Source organism: Mauremys mutica, chromosome 21 (genome assembly GCF_020497125.1).
Source record: "Mauremys mutica isolate MM-2020 ecotype Southern chromosome 21, ASM2049712v1, whole genome shotgun sequence".
In the NCBI taxonomy this organism is placed as follows: domain Eukaryota; kingdom Metazoa; phylum Chordata; order Testudines; family Geoemydidae; genus Mauremys; species Mauremys mutica.
In genome coordinates this window covers 24993699-25011190 of record NC_059092.1, presented here as the reverse complement: position 1 = coordinate 25011190, position 17492 = coordinate 24993699, and the positions used below count along the sequence as shown (strand labels likewise).

At 46.2% G+C, this 17492-nt stretch overlaps 1 non-coding gene across 1 annotated transcript; it reads left to right on the top strand.

Annotated features, from left to right (window-relative positions):
- The first annotated feature begins 16397 nt into the window (after positions 1 to 16397).
- Positions 16398 to 16469, top strand: TRNAA-UGC. The gene has a single exon. It is a non-coding gene; the product is annotated as a tRNA-Ala (tRNA).
- Positions 16470 to 17492: the final 1023 nt, after the last annotated feature.

The window sequence follows — 17492 nt, the reverse complement described above, 5'->3', positions numbered from 1 at the left end:
TCAACTGCTAGAACAGGGCCTCATCCTCCCTGATTGACCTAACCTCGTTATCTCTAGCTTGCTTCTTGCTTGCTTATATTTACCTGCCCCTAGAAATTTCCACTCTTGCATCCGACGAAGTGGGTATTCACCCACGAAAGCTCATGCTGCAAAACGTCTGTTAGTCTATAAGGTGCCACAAGATTCTTTGCTGCTTTTACAGATCCAGACTAACACGGCTACCCCTCTGATACATTCCAGAAAGGCATCTAGTCTTCATTAAATGACATCAGGAGATGGAGAATCCACCACTTTCCTTGGTAGCTTGTTCCTGTGGTGAATCATCCTCGCTGTTGAATATTTGTGCCTTAGTTGTAATACGAATTTGGGCTTGGCTACACTTGAGAGTTGCAGTGCGGGTGGAGGCTTTCCAGCGCTGCAATTAGTAACTGTCCACACCTGCAGGGCACATCCACCGCTGCAACTCCCTGGCTGCAGCGCTGGCTGAACACCTGGGTCTGCTTGGGGTATAACGAGTGCAGCGCTGGTGCTATAGCGCTGCTCGTAAAGTGTGGCCACACACAAGCGCTGTTATTGGCCTCCAGGGTATTAGGAGATATCCCAGTATGCTTTTAACTAAATTACTCTCTTTGTTTTGTGATGAACTTGGGGCTCCAGGAGCTGCTTATCTAAAAAATAAACAGCTCCTGTTTGCTGTGATCAATCTGTGAACAAATCAAATGAGATAATCTGCTACCTTGCTGTGCGTGAGGCAGGCAGGGGGATGAGTGTTTGCTTGAGGATAGAAACAGCGGGGGCGGGGCGGAGAAAGGGAGTCCGTTGGAGCAGCTGCTTATCTGGTCTGCAGGCTGTTTGCAGTTAAGAGTAAGGGGTCGGGAAAATTTTCTGATTTTGCAAGGCAGGGAGCTGATACACAGTGTCGGCTCCAAAAATCCACTCTCTCTCTCTCTCTCCCCCGGTCCCTGTCACACTCCACCCCACCCCACTCTTTTGAAAAGCACGTTCCTGCCACTTGAACGCTGGGATAACTGCCCATAATGCATCACTCCCAACAGCGCTGCAAATGCTGCAAATGTGGCCACACTGCAGCGCTGGTAGCTGTGAGTGTGGCCACACACCAGTGCTTTCCCTACACAGCTGTACGACCAGCGCTGTAACTCCCAGCGCTGCAACTCTCAAGTGTAGCCATACCCTTTGTCTCTTTTCACCTTCCAGCCATTGGGTCTTGTTATGCTTTTCTCTGCTCGATTAAAGAGCCCTTTAATATCCAATCTTTTCTCTCCATTAAGGCCCTTCAACACTTCAATGAAGTCACCTTTCAATCTTCTTTTGATCAGCTAAACAGGTTGAGCTCTTTCAGTAGCTCACTAGAAGGCATTTTTCTCCAGCCCTCAGAACATTTGGTGGCTCTTTGCTGCCCCAGCTCCAATTTTACATCTTTTTCAAATAAGGACACCAAAACTGGAGGCTATTCCAGTATCAGTCTCACTGATGCCGTGTCACCTCCTGTGACATTACTGACATAATCTGTAACTGTACAGATCACCGTTGCGACCGCTGTTCTATTTGTAGCCAATATTGTAGAAAGGTGTCGTGTAAGGGGTCTATGGAGGGGTTCTGATTGGCTGATTATAATGATGCCATCTCTAGATGTGTATCATTTTTGTAGTTGACGTTATGAATATTGGCTCTGTTCTGTCCATATTTCAAACTTGTGCTCTTCTTCCGGGGAACACCCCAGACAAGTTGGTGTCAGTTCTGCCTAGCCTGCTTGATGGCCCATTAAGGACCATCAGCTCTACAATCGACCCATTGAGAGAAGGCAGATACGCCTTGTGACTCAGCAAGGTCTGCAGGGACCTGCCTATGGACAGAACTCTAAGGTTTTTCTATGGCACATGCTGGACAGAGTGTCCTTGGGACAAAGAAAGCAAAGACCACATGGCAAGAGACTATAAGAGGCTGATGCCGCGTCTCCAATCCTGCTTCATACCTCTGGAGGGACTTTGCTACAAACTGAAGCTCTGTACAAAGGACTGAATGACCCATCCCAGCTTTGAATAGACTCCAGAGACTTGATTTGAACCTGCAGTTTATTCCATCACTGCTACAAGCCTGAACCAAGAACTTTCCCATTACTGTATGTGAAGGGTTAAAATCCATGTGCATTTTATATAACAACCTGTTCTATGGATTGTGCCAGCTCTTTTCCAGACCCGAAGTCCTGAGTATGGTCTAGCCCACTATGACTGTTTTGATGGTTTAAATTACACTCACAGGCACTGATGATAGTTACTGAAAGTTTGGGAGTTAGGAGCTGATAGGTCAGTGGTTCAGTCCCCTCCCAGATGACCCCAACCCTCTGGGACAGGGGCAGGTCTGAGCTCTCACACCAAATGCTCATTGTGGCTTCCAGAATCTATGGGCAGCTCATTTAGTTTACACCGAGGGTTGAGTCCTACTTCGTGCACCATGTGTGAGAATGAAGATCCTAAACCGCCCTTTGAAATAACAAAAGCAGCAGGACGTGTTATTGTCCCTGCCCCAAAGCAGACAGACCGATGGAGAAATGCCATTGAGACCAGGGTAATACTCCACCGCCGTTCTACCTTTTTTTTTTTAACTCCCTCCCAGCCTTATGGGGGTCTCAGAGCCCGGTATTGAGCCTGAGCCAAGATGTCTACACTGCAAATTTACCACCCCACAGCCCAAGCCCCGGGAGCCTGAGCTGGTATGGGGAAACCCTGGGTGTTACATTGCTGTGTGGACATAAGCCTATTGTGTTTCATTTCTTAGGTTCTGCTGCCATCGTGTGGCCATTTCCTTCCCCGCCTTTCTGTCCAAAGCGCAGAGCCCAGTTACTCCAGGGGGAGAAGGACGTCTTCCTTCTTCCCTTCCTCAACAGGCTGGGGTCTGGCTAGGGAACAGCCGTTTCTGAGGATTAATTTCATATTAATGGTGTTGATCTATAGATTTTACAGCCCGACTAGATCACTAGGTACCTCTGCTCTGACCTGATTCAGCCAGAAGATCTTGGGGTTGTGGAGGCCAAGAATTAATTAATAAAGGTTTGAAGGGATCTTAATGTATGTTAGCTAATTAGCAGAGGTTAAGCTGTTACCCTGTATCTGGTGCAGAGTGAATTGTGTGAAAAGTCGTTACGACCTTGTGAATTGCAGTCTTGTTTTCTGTTCTGGTATTGCAGACAAATAAGATAATGAATAGGCTTATGTATAAACAAATGCAAATGTTTACTTTTACTGTCTGCAAGTTTGCTAGCCACTGTCTGTTAAGAAGGTATAAAGATTGTTATGATTGTTTTACTAATTGAGAGAGATCTGTTCAGGACAAGGGGCAACCCAGTTCCTGACACTCTCTCCCTCTTGTGTTCACTAGAGTATTATAATAAAGTATTTGTTTTTGCTGCACCTAAACATAAGCGAGAACTGAGTTTTCTTCGACAATTTGGGGGCTCGTCCGGGATGGCAACGCCCACGGACACACAGACGGCTGCTACGGATCGTTCCCCTTCGAACCCCATGGCGCCACAATAGAGGTAAGAGACCTTTTGAAATCTCTATTGGGGTATCGGAGGAGGACTGTCTGTGGGGGACGTCTGTTTCTGTTGGGCTCACGCCATCTGAACTTTTGACTGTGCAGCAGGATCAACTGCAGAGTGGTATTGGGGAGAGGCCCCAATAAGGTTAGTTTATAGCAGTACTGGGAACTGCTGAGTTGGCCAACAGGTAATGCATAAGGTAATGCATTAGAATGCACCGGTGCTGAGGGGTTTTTACCGCCTCAAGAGGGGTTGTCATACCGCCTCATGGTATTGGTCCGGACCAGGTAATGATGCATCTTGGTTAAAAAAAAATAAAAAATAAAAAAATAAAATAAAAAAAGAAAAAAATTTTAAAAAGGTTAAAAAAGGGTTAAATAGAGGAAAAGAGGCCTTGGTGTGTGTGTGTGTGTGTATACCTGTGTGAGTGTTCGTTGCTGGAAGACGCCCAGATTGCCCTGTGAAGCGATTGCTAATGATCAGGAGTAGTCTAACGCAAGCCCAGTAACTAGTGGATCTTTAGGAGATCCGACCCACGGTGGGCTGACTCAGCTTGGCATAGTCCGGCGAGGAAGCTGCCTGGGTCTAGGAGTGTGTGAACCCATTTTCCCTCCCTTTCCCTTCTGTGTGGGCTACTGACAATCTGATCGTCTCCCTGGAAGCAATTAGAGTATGCGGGTTTATCTCCCGGAAATGGAGTCTTTAACCGACGCTCTTTGCTGAAAGGAGATGTACGAGGGTCGTAGTCTTTCTTGTGAGTCTCTCCTGTACGTGAGTGCCCTGTAGGGAGGGATTCTTAGATTCTGGTCCGCTAGCGCGGACAGGGACCCCTTCAGTTGGTGTGACTGGAACATGGGGGGGGAACAGTCTAAACTTTCCACTTTACCCCCTAAGGGTACCCCAGCATATTACATGTACGTACATTATGGTCCTAAAACCTGCAGGTATTTAAATGATTGGAATCTGTACACGCGTGAAAATTCATTTAAACAATGCCCATTAGAAGGTACCTTTGAGTTAGATAAACTTACATGCCTCCGGGAAGCCCTTAAATCACACACCTCTGCTGCGCAGTGCGAGCAGTTTCTGTCTTGGTGGGAGGAAGCAACAAAGAGACTCCATGAGTCTCGGGTGCGGAGTCTGAAGGACTCCCAGGAGAAATTAAAAACTGAAGTACAAGATTTAAAACTTAAATGTCAGACATCCAAATGTCTTCCTGCTTCAGTGCAGCCCTCTGCTTCTCTTTATCCTCAATTAGTTAAACCTGAAAGTGAGGTTATTAATAGGGGGGAATGTGGAGGCCAAGAATTAATTAATAAAGGTTTGAAGGGATCTTAATGTATGTTAGCTAATTAGCAGAGGTTAAGCTCTTGTAACGTGTTGTTGTGAATTTCCGAACATGCTAGATCCCACTGCAATGCCTTCCCAGCTTCAGTTATATTCAGTACCATCTCTCTCAATAAATTCTGGGTCAGAGAACTAAGGGCGGAAATGACATGTAACTCACCCACTCCGGTTCGCACTTGTGTCAGCTGTGCCCCAGAAATCAGGCCAGTGGCCTTCTCTAATTGGCCCAATTTCTCATCATGCTCCTGGGTCTTAAAAATATTCCAAACAGCAGCTGCAGAATTGGCCCCATCCCACAAGGATCCGGCTAGATCCCTCTTCTCTCTAGAGGAAATAACCCAGGCCCTCAGTTGTGCTAATCTAATGGCAGCCCCTTGGGAACAATTTGGATATGTAGAGGTGATCTGAAAACTAGATAAAGGCAATGTAAACTTCACAGTCCCTAGTGTAGTGTTTAGTACAGTCCACCGATATTCTGGCACATTTCCCCTCAGCGTAGGTCTATACCACATCTGCTGGTTGTAGACCTGCATATATTTCTGAGAGGCATTAATATCAATAGCATAAGAGGGAGTGTATTGCAATAAAGTACAAGTCACATTATCAGTCACTGGAATGGTCTCAAGACAGGTAAAATTTCCAGTAGTAGAACAAACTCTTTGGGTAGTCGTTTGATTATTCACTAATTGGGTAACCAAATAACAATAAGGGCCTCTTTCAGGTAACATAGCACAAAGTCCAGGAATAACCATCATATCTACTTCACTATGGAATCCATCAATTTCATATCTAAAGTCTAGGGGCTGATCTGCAGTAATATTATGGATCTCAATTGCCACTGATCCATTTGTTTTCCACTCAATGGTTCTCTCATATGAAGTCTGTTGAACTTTAAAAAATAGGCTTTCTGAGCAATATCCTAATAAATCACTAAGATGGGAAGGTCTGGGCCAACGAATCTCATTAGAATATACAATTTCGTTTACATCTGGATAAATTACAGAAGTGACGGCCAGGGTTGAGGGGCTAGTGGGGGTAACCTTTGTGGTAGCAAGGTGCTTTTGGTAGTCATTATCTGAAAGCCAATTAGGGAGGGCAGTACATCCCCAGGGTACTTGTCCATAAGCACAGAGCCCTGCCCCTGGAAGAAATCCAAGCCACCATTGAACCCCACACGCCCAAGCACGCTCCCCACAGTTCCCTCCTTGCCAATAAACGATGCTTCGTTTCTTCCACCAGGGCCAGTTCATAATGTCTCTTTTAGTCAGGAATCCCTGAACTCTGGAGGAGTTTGCAGAACGAATGTATCTTCTCCTCTTCCCCAAAAACAATCGTGGTCTAGCATGATAAAGGGAAGAGGGTTGCAACGTGGGAATACCTTTAGAAAAATCCAAAGGCACAGTAGGTCCGTCAGAGGACAAGGGAGAGGTTTCTAGCACGTCACCTTGTCCTCTTCTTCCGCTGTCCAGCAGGTGCAGCAGGGCTAGAAGAAGGAGCACGTTGATCATCAGTAGGTGTGGCCTCCTGAGGTGGAGGGGTCTTTTTGCAGTGCGATGCATGGGTCCAGGCAGGTAGTCCTTGACACTTCACAGCAGTGTTGGTAGTCAACAGGACTTGGAAAGGGCCTTTCCAGCGTGGAGCCAGGGCAGTCTTTCGTTGATGGACCTTTATGTAGACCCAGTCTCCCGGTTCCAATGAGTGGCAAGGTTGCACAGGATCCTTCGGTAAGGCTTCCTTCACCTGTGTATAAAAAGACTTAACACATTTCATTAGTGCCTGACAATACTTAAGCATTATATCATCCATCAAATGAATGTCCATCTGAGCTAAGGTCAGTGGGGGTGCAGTTGGTAGTCGCATTGGGCGCCCCGTCAAAATCTCATGAGGGCTGAGTCCAGTCTTTCGATTGGGAATGGCTCTCATACTCATCAGTGCCAATGGAAGGGCATCTGGCCACTTTAAGTTCGTTTCAGCACAAATCTTGGCCAGTTTATTTTTTAAAATCCCGTTCTGGCGTTCCACTGTCCCAGCAGATTGTGGGTGATGAGGGCAGTGAAGGTTGTGTTGGATCTGCAAAGTTGTACATAACTCCTTTACAATCTGTCCAGTAAAGTGAGTTCCACGATCACTGTTGATACTCACAGGAATGCCAAAACGAGGGACAAAATCCTTAAGCAGAAGTTTCACAACAGTCCTGGCATCTGCCTTCCTGCAGGGAAAAGCTTCAACCCAATTGGTAAATACATCAACTAAAACTAATACATATTCATAACCACAACATTTAGACATTTGAATAAAATCAATCTGAATATTTACAAAAGGTCCCCAAGGAGGAGGGTGGGCTGCTCGCATAGCTTTAACAGCTTTACCAATGTTGTGTTGTTGACAAATCACACAGTGTTGACAGTAGGAATGGGCAACAGAAGGGAAAATGGGTGCAAACCAATCTCGGGCAACTGCAGCAACCATCCCCCCTTTGCTCACGTGTGCCATCCCATGGTATATGCGAGCAAGATAGGGCAATAACATCTTTGGTGCCACCAGGCGACCATCCGGGGCACGCCAAAGATTATCAGAATGTAAAATGCAGCCAGCAGCACTCCAAGAGTGCTTCTCAGTTCTTGATGTTGCCTCCTGGATCTTAGCCAGATCGTCAAGGGAGGCCAGTGAAGGCTGCTCTATCAGTACACAGGAATGTACAGCCTGAGGTGCAGAAAGAGCCGCTGTCCTAGCTGCAGAGTCAGCTAGAGCATTCCCACGGGTAACTTCATCATGAGGGGTCTTGTGAGCAGTACATTTAACAACAGCTATAGCTTTAGGCAACAAAAGAGCATCCAAAAGAGCAGAAACATAAAAACCATTCTTAATAGGAGAACCAGTGGATGTAAGGAAGCCTCTATATTTCCAAAGCAATCCAAAATCATGAACCACTCCAAAAGCATAACGAGAATCCGTATAGATAGTGACCGTTTGATCTCTAGCCAGAACACAAGCTCGAGTCAAAGCCACAAGTTCAGCTACTTGAGAGGAAAACACTGAAGAAAGGAAAGCACTTTCAACAACAGCACAGGTAGTGCAGACAGCATAACCAGCAACTAATTTACCCTTAGAATCTCGCAAGCACGAGCCATCCACAAAATAAAGGAGATCAGGATTCTGCAAAGGCACATCCAGTAAATCATCTCTAGGACGAGTAAGAACAGACGTTACAAACACACAATCATGTGGGGTTCCATCTTCAGGCCCAGGCAACAAAGAGGCTGGATTAAGAACAGGGCAACGAGCCAAAGTAATATGAGAGGAAGAAAGCAAAACCAGTTCATATTTGATAAGACGAGAAGCGGATAAATGCTGCGTCCTAGATTTCAACAAGAGTGCAGCCACAGCATGCGGAACACACACACTCAAAGGAGAACCCAATACAATAGATTCAGATAACTGAACAGAAAGGGCCGTTGCCGCTACAGCCCGTAAACAAGGGGAAAATCCTACCGCCACAGCGTCTAAGGCAGTACTGTAGTAGGCAATTGGACGGTGTTTGTCCCCGTGCTTTTGCGTTAGTACAGCCAAAGCAAACCCATTACGCTCATGACAGAAAAGAGTAAATGGTTTAGTATAATCAGGAAGTCCCAGGGCCGGAGCAGTAGATAGTCTCTGTTTAATAGCAACAAAAGCACTCTCAGCCTCTGGGGGCCAAGGAAGAGGTTCAGGGGTACCAGACTTAGTCAGATCCTGTAAGGGTTTAATCACTGTTGCATAACCTAAAATCCACTGCCTGCAATATCCAGTCATGCCCAGAAAAGTACGCATTTGAGAAACAGTACTAGGCCTAGGCATATTTAAAATAGCTGAAATACGAGAGTCTGATAAATGACGCTTGCCATGAGAAATATCATGACCAAGATAATGAACCTTGGGTTGACACAGTTGGAGTTTCTCTCGGGATGCTTTGTGACCTTTGGCAGCTAAAGCAGTTAAAAGAGTCAGAGTATCAGTTTTAGAAGAGTCAAAAGAGAAAGACGCCAGTAAAAGGTCATCCACATATTGTATAAGTACTGATTTTCCAGGGAAAACCACATCATCCAGATCCTTCTTCAGGATCTGAGAAAACAGGGAGGGAGATTCAGTATACCCTTGGGGTAACCTGGTCCAGGTATACTGACATCCTTTATAAGTAAAGGCAAACAAATACTGACTATCTGGGTGAATTGGAATGGAAAAAAAAGCTGAACACAAATCTACAACAGAGAAATAAGTGGCTGACGGTGGAATACAAGAAAGAATTGTAGCTGGATTTGGAACCACTGGAAAAGAAGGCAAAACCACAGCATTAATAGCGCGAAGGTCTTGAACAAACCGATAGGTATTCCTTCCTGGCTTCTTTACAGGAAAGATAGGAGTATTACAAGAACTAATAGTGGGAACAATAATACTCTGTTGCAATAAAGATTCTATAACCGGAGCTATGCCTGCCACTGCTTCAGGACGCAGTGGGTACTGTGGAATCCTTGGCAAAAGCTTAGCAGGGTCCACAAGAATTTTAACCAGCTCGGCTGTTCTAATCTGTCCCACTTCATTTGCATGACGAGACCAGAGATGGGGGGGCACTTGTGACAACAAATGCACAAGGTCAGGGCTGAGTGGAGACTTCGACGCAGCTGGCTCGGATATATGGAGTGTAGCCAACACCAGGTTAGTATTCTCATCAGGAACCTGTAAGAATACGCCATCTGGTGTACAGTAGATGGTACAACCTAATTTACACAACAGATCTCTTCCCAGCAAATTCACAGGAGAAGTAGAACTGAGTAGAAAGGAATGTTTATCTTCTAGAGGGCCAAGACAAATTTCAAGGGGTACTGAGACAGGATGCGAAACAGGACAGTTTGAAATGCCCACAGCATTAACAGACAAAGCGGACAAAGGAACAGAGGGAAACTCCGAGGATCTCAGAGCAGACCTACTAGCCCCAGTGTCTACAAGACAAGTAACAGATTTACCAGCAATATTACAATCAACAAACGGGCCTTCTTGATTAATAGAAATTAAAGGATTCATGATGCAGTTACGTTCCCTCAGGCTGTCCTAGTAAGGGGTTCCTTGTGGGGAGAAAACAGGCGCTTCAGGATTGGGGAACTGAGTAGGATTTTGAGCAAATCGATTTGGACACTCATTTCTCCAGTGTCCCTCCTGACCACACAAGTGGCATGCAGTGCTCCCAGTCGGGGCAGGATTCTGGGCAGGATATGAGGAACCTCGTCCCATACCTCTCCCACGACCTCGTCCCCGTCCTCTTCTCATTCCCCCACGACCCCTATTCTGATAAGTTTGTAACTGTAAAGCCATAAGTTTTGTTTCACTGGTTTCTTTCTTCTGGTCTATGCAAGCTGTACAATGATTTGCAACTGTCACCAATTCTGAAAGGGGTTTAGTTTGCCAGCCAATACAAATAGTTCTCAATGGTTGCTGAACTTTTGGCAAGAGTCCCTGAACAAAAGCAGCTCCCACCGCTTCCCTGGCATTATCAGCTGGATCAGTAATTCCCGAATGCTGTTCAAAGACCTTAGTCAGTCTATCAAGATAATCAGCAGGGGATTCTCCCTTATTTTGTTTACAATTTGCAATCTTGGTCCAATCTGTTTTCTTAGGACAAACTTCTGAAATAGAGGTCAAGAGACGATTCCTAGCCTCTGTCAAAGCATCCCCAATACCAGGGTCGGCATCAGGCCAAGCAGCCTGTCTGTTAAGGCGTTGCTGTACTTCGGCGGGCAGTACAGCTCGTAAAAGTTGATTAATATCTGCCCAAGATGGATTATAGCACTGAATCACTGTTTGGAGCTCTTCTCTAAACTTTACTGGCTCCTCCCTGATTTTAGGAAATTCTTTCACCAAGTTTCTAAGATCTCCAGGTGTCCACGGGGCATGTACCTTAATTAACCCCCCTATCGCTCCAGCTCCAGGCAAGTCCCTTAAAGGAGCCTGGAGTGCCTGTGTCGTGCTTCTAAGAAAGTAGCCGGCATGGTTATCAGCAGAAGCAGGGTTAACCGGACTACTGGTGTCAGTCAGTAGGGAAGAAGATAATTCTTCCGAAGAAGGAGAATGAACAACTTGTGCAGTTGATAATTGCGGCGACGAAACAATTACTGCCTGCACAGCCCGAGAAGGGGGGGCCGAGGGGGAAGCCTGCTGCGGCTGTGGAATGCTGCTAAAAAAATCCACTATATCTTCTGTAGTCTCCTCCTCACTTTCAGGTTTAACTAATTGAGGATAAAGAGAAGCAGAGGGCTGCACTGAAGCAGGAAGACATTTGGATGTCTGACATTTAAGTTTTAAATCTTGTACTTCAGTTTTTAATTTCTCCTGGGAGTCCTTCAGACTCCGCACCCGAGACTCATGGAGTCTCTTTGTTGCTTCCTCCCACCAAGACAGAAACTGCTCGCACTGCGCAGCAGAGGTGTGTGATTTAAGGGATTCTTTGAGGTATGTAAGTTTATCTAACTCAAAGGTACCTTCTAATGGGCATTGTTTAAATGAATTTTCACGCGTGTACAGATTCCAATCATTTAAATACCTGCAGGTTTTAGGACCATAATGTACGTACATGTAATATGCTGGGGTACCCTTAGGGGGTAAAGTGGAAAGTTTAGACTGTTCCCCCCCATGTTCCAGTCACACCAACTGAAGGGGTCCCTGTCCGCGCTAGCGGACCAGAATCTAAGAATCCCTCCCTACAGGGCACTCACGTACAGGAGAGACTCACAAGAAAGACTACGACCCTCGTACATCTCCTTTCAGCAAAGAGCGTCGGCTAAAGACTCCATTTCCGGGAGATAAACCCGCATACTCTAATTGCTTCCAGGGAGACGATCAGATTGTCAGTAGCCCACACAGAAGGGAAAGGGAGGGAAAATGGGTTCACACACTCCTAGACCCAGGCAGCTTCCTCGCCGGACTATGCCAAGCTGAGTCAGCCCACCGTGGGTCGGATCTCCTAAAGATCCACTAGTTACTGGGCTTGCGTTAGACTACTCCTGATCATTAGCAATCGCTTCACAGGGCAATCTGGGCGTCTTCCAGCAACGAACACTCACACAGGTATACACACACACACACACACCAAGGCCTCTTTTCCTCTATTTAACCCTTTTTTAACCTTTTAAAAAAAATTTTCTTTTTATTTTTTTTTTATTTTTTTTTAACCAAGATGCATCATTACCTGGTCCGGACCAATACCATGAGGCGGTATGACAACCCCTCTTGAGGCGGTAAAAACCCCTCAGCACCGGTGCATTCTAATGCATTACCTTATGCATTACCTGTTGGCCAACTCAGCAGTTCCCAGTACTGCTATAACTAACCTTCTTGGGGCCTCTCCCCAATACCACTCTGCATTTGATCCTGCTGCACAGTCAAAAAGTTCAGATGGCGTGAGCCCAACAGAAACAGACGTCCCCCACAGACAGTCCTCCTCCGATACCCCAATAGAGATTTCAAAAGGTCTCTTACCTCTATTGTGGCGCCATGGGGTTCGAAGGGGAACGATCCGTAGCAGCCGTCTGTGTGTCCGTGGGCGTTGCCATCCCGGACGAGCCCCCAAATTGTCGAAGAAAACTCAGTTCTCGCTTATGTTTAGGTGCAGCAAAAACAAATACTTTATTATAATACTCTAGTGAACACAAGAGGGAGAGAGTGTCAGGAACTGGGTTGCCCCTTGTCCTGAACAGATCTCTCTCAATTAGTAAAACAATCATAACAATCTTTATACCTTCTTAACAGACAGTGGCTAGCAAACTTGCAGACAGTAAAAGTAAACATTTGCATTTGTTTATACATAAGCCTATTCATTATCTTATTTGTCTGCAATACCAGAACAGAAAACAAGACTGCAATTCACAAGGTCGTAACGACTTTTCACACAATTCACTCTGCACCAGATACAGGGTAACAGCTTAACCTCTGCTAATTAGCTAACATACATTAAGATCCCTTCTTAGTGAATAATCAAACGACTACCCAAAGAGTTTGTTCTGCTACTGGAAATTTTACCTGTCTTGAGACCATTCCAGTGACTGATAATGTGACTTGTACTTTATTGCAATACACTCCCTCTTATGCTATTGATATTAATGCCTCTCAGAAATATATGCAGGTCTACAACCAACAGATGTGGTATAGACCTACGCTGAGGGGAAATGTGCCAGAATATCGGTGGACTGTACTAAACACTACACTAGGGACTGTGAAGTTTACATTGCCTTTATCTAGTTTTCAGATCACCTCTACATATCCAAATTGTTCCCAAGGGGCTGCCATTAGATTAGCACAACTGAGGGCCTGGGTTATTTCCTCTAGAAAGAAGAGGGATCTAGCCGGATCCTTGTGGGATGGGGCCAATTCTGCAGCTGCTGTTTGGAATATTTTTAAGACCCAGGAGCATGATGAGAAATTGGGCCAATTAGAGAAGGCCACTGGCCTGATTTCTGGGGCACAGCTGACACAAGTGCGAACCGGAGTGGGTGAGTTACATGTCATTTCCGCCCTTAGTTCTCTGACCCAGAATTTATTGAGAGAGATGGTACTGAATATAACTGAAGCTGGGAAGGCATTGCAGTGGGATCTAGCATGTTCGGAAATTCAGGATTTCCTGAATGACCAGCTGATGGCCATTCGGAATGATCTAGTGCACCAAGCTTGGCCCACTGCCCTTACAGACACGTCAGGAGTACCATCTGATCTGTGGCCATGGAGACATACTTGGAGACTTTCTGGATGGAAATGTGGACGTTCACAGTGCTCCTTCCAAGCATATGGACCGGTTAAGGGGTGTGGGCTCCCACATACCGAATCCTGCCGGGTCCATGGGGAGGATGCATGTGGGATTGGGTGATTCACCGAGATATCTGGGAAGTCAGGCCACCTGATTCTCCTAATCGATTTTTAGTTAGTGCTCCTGGGATTACAGCTGATATTTGGATGGGGTTAGGGAATTTATGGACATTTTGGCCGTTAGAACCACCACAGCTTCAGTGTATACGGAAACTGAAGCCAGGGGAAGTTGTCACTGTTTGTGACAATATTTGCTGGGAGGGTAAAGGTCGAGGGACTACCCTTACAGGACACCCACTTTTTCAGGCTAATGATAGCTGTGTGTACGTTAATGCCACCACGTTACAAGATATACATATTACTCTTACCACTGCTGCAGGCAATCATATTATTTACTGGCCTGCAGATAGAATGTTACATGTAGCTCTTAGATTTCAGGTATATTTTAATTGGACTAGGATAGTACCTGATCGGTTTCAGAATTTGCTTTCATTGTTGCCAGAGGTTCGCAGAATCTCTGAGTTGCAGGGGCAAATTCACATGCTTCAGAATATATATCATGCTGAGCAGAATGCCTTTCATACAGCTTATAGAGTTTCTACTTTATGTACTAAGTTTGATGTATTGTGCTTTGTTACCAAAACTGTACGACAACCCCATTATTTTATTCCTATGGGGATGTTATTGTTTGTAGTGTTGTTGGTTGGTGTGGGATTATGTTATTGTTGTTGTTGTTGTAAAGGACGTAATGATAGTAATACTACTTTTCATGTTCATGCTAATCATGCATTGTCCTTACATCCCATGAAAACCCCTAAGGTTGGGATGTCTCCTGTGGACTCTGAAATCCATGGTTTAATGCAAATTGAGATTTGAGGTATTTGTTGTACTAGAAGTACAAAAGGGGGAATGTGGAGGCCAAGAATTAATTAATAAAGGTTTGAAGGGATCTTAATGTATGTTAGCTAATTAGCAGAGGTTAAGCTGTTACCCTGTATCTGGTGCAGAGTGAATTGTGTGAAAAGTCGTTACGACCTTGTGAATTGCAGTCTTGTTTTCTGTTCTGGTATTGCAGACAAATAAGATAATGAATAGGCTTATGTATAAACAAATGCAAATGTTTACTTTTACTGTCTGCAAGTTTGCTAGCCACTGTCTGTTAAGAAGGTATAAAGATTGTTATGATTGTTTTACTAATTGAGAGAGATCTGTTCAGGACAAGGGGCAACCCAGTTCCTGACACTCTCTCCCTCTTGTGTTCACTAGAGTATTATAATAAAGTATTTGTTTTTGCTGCACCTAAACATAAGCGAGAACTGAGTTTTCTTCGACAGGGTGGATCCATCCTACATCTTACATCCACCCCAAGATCTTCTGGCCGAACGAGGAGGTTTCATTCAGAAAGTCATCGTGTTTGGGTGTAAAGGTGTGAAATGATGGGGAAATTGGCCCCTCTTTCAAGTTTAAATGTTGTCACTTCTACACCTAGACCGGAGTGGCCACCTTGAGCCTGAGAAGGAGCCAGAATTTCCCAATATCAGAGGGGTAGCCGTGTTAGTCTGGTTCTGTAGAAGCAGCAAAGAATCCTGTGGCACCTTATAGACTAACAGACGTTTTGCAGCATGAGCTTTCGTGGGTGAATACTCACTTCTTCAGATGCAATTTCCCAATGTAACTGCCAAACGTGCACCTTTGTATGCAACTGCTGAGTCAATTGTGAACCTTCCCATCATTGTCCTTTGCTCTTAACCCTGAGGATATTGTCCCATCATGGGGCCATTTCCCACCTCTCTTTCATACAGAAGCACAATTTTCTTTGCACAGACACAGGAACAGCAAGATCTTTCTCTGTCCCTTGTGCAAAGCAGGGGGCCAAATTCCATGGAAACAATGGACAAGCAGGGGGCTCTGGGCACATCCAGCCCTGGCCGTGAGATGTTCCCTCCCCTCTTTCTTTATGCTGCTGTTGTTATTTCATGGATTGTCTGGGATGGGGAAAAAGCTGGTTCACTGCAGGTGGAGGGGAAAAGAACCCTGAAAATCTCAGGACCCAACCCCTGCTACCAGGATCACTGAGGTGCTGGGAATCTGCCTGGGAAAGGGACGGTGTGAATTGTCAAGGTGGGGAACGAATAACAATCTACAACTAGATCCACCTCATTAACCACCGACACAGGCTAATCCTGCTGCCGATAGAAGGGAAACTGGGAGCCATTCTTTGCTGTTCAGCCATGGAAGCAGTGACCCAATTGCACCGCAGTGAATGTGCTGGGGAAAGCTGGAGTTTACAGGCAGGTGGAAATGCCTAGCAGATCCTAGAAACACCTGGAGCTCCCCACACCACTTCTGCCACCAGGGTGAGGTGTTGAGCTGCTCACAGCATCCCCCACCCTGACCTTGCAGCAGGGGATTGCCGCACCCCCAACCCAATGCAGGTGAGATGGCTGAGTGTATCTCTGCACCCTGAGACCAGGGCACCCACTCTCTCTGCCCCACACATAGAATCTGGCCCTGCTGAAAAGTGACCCCTATGAACAAGTCACCTCCAGGAGAGCAGTATTGGTCCTCAGAGAGGGGAACGGGCTTCTCGTGAAGCTTATAGGTCACTGGATGCTCTGGAAACAGGAGGGCTCTGAGTGTAACCCATAGCAAACACAACCTGCTAGGGGATGTAGCTCAGTGGTTGAGCACATGCTTTGCATATATGAGGCCTTGGGTTCAATCCCCAGCATCTCCATGATCATTTTTTCACCCTGCTGCTTTGCTCATGCCCAGAGGGGATATGGCCCACCAGTCTCCCTGCATCAGTTTCAGTCCTGCTCAGTGAGGGGCAAGTGACAACTGCATGGAAGGTCTGGGGGGGGGGGGTTCTGCTCCTAAGTCACCTCGGTACATTTAAGATTCCCACCCGCTGTGCTGCTTGCGACAATGGTAGATGAGAAGGGTGAATCCTCCAGCACTGGAGGGAAAGGTCCCATCTGCACAGACTGAGAGGCAAGGAAACAGAGGGCAGTCAGTGCTCAGGGAGGAGAGGGGTCAGTGATTTACTCCCAGCAGGGGACACTGTCTTTTTGAGTATGAGAGGGGTGGCCGTGTTAGTCTGGATCTGTAAAAGGCGACAGAGTCCCGTGGCACCTTCTAGACTAACAGACGTACTGGCGCATGAGCTTTCGTGGGTGAATCCCCACTTCGTCAGATGGAGTGGGAATTCTGTGCCTGGCTAGCCAACTACAAAAGCAGTTTCTCCTCCCTTGGTGATCACACCTCAACTGCTAGAAGAGGGTCTCATCCTCCCTGATTGAACTAACCTCGTTATCTCTAGACTCGTTCTTGCCTGCATACTTATACCTGCCCCTGCAAATTTCCACTACATTCATCTGACGAAGTGGGGATTCACCCACGGAAGCTTATGCTCCAATACGTCTGTTAGTCTGTAAGGTGCCACGGGACTCTTTGTCTTTTTGAGGCGAGTGCTGCTGGCTTGGGATGGTGCTGACGATGGATAGAAAAAAGGCTGGAGTCAATGACAGATGGGACCACAGAAGGGGAAGGGGAATGGCAGCCCCACAGAAGGTCCTGGGTGCTCGGATGCCCCCAGTTATTGCACCCTGGCCTGTCCTAGAGCGAGAAAAGACACAGAAGGATCCAGCCCCCCTACAGTGATCCCATAGACAAGAACCTGGCTGGGAGTGGGGTGAAGGTTCCCTCTGGGCAAAGGGGAACTGAAATCCCTCTGTGTCCTGGAAAGCTTCAAACCCTG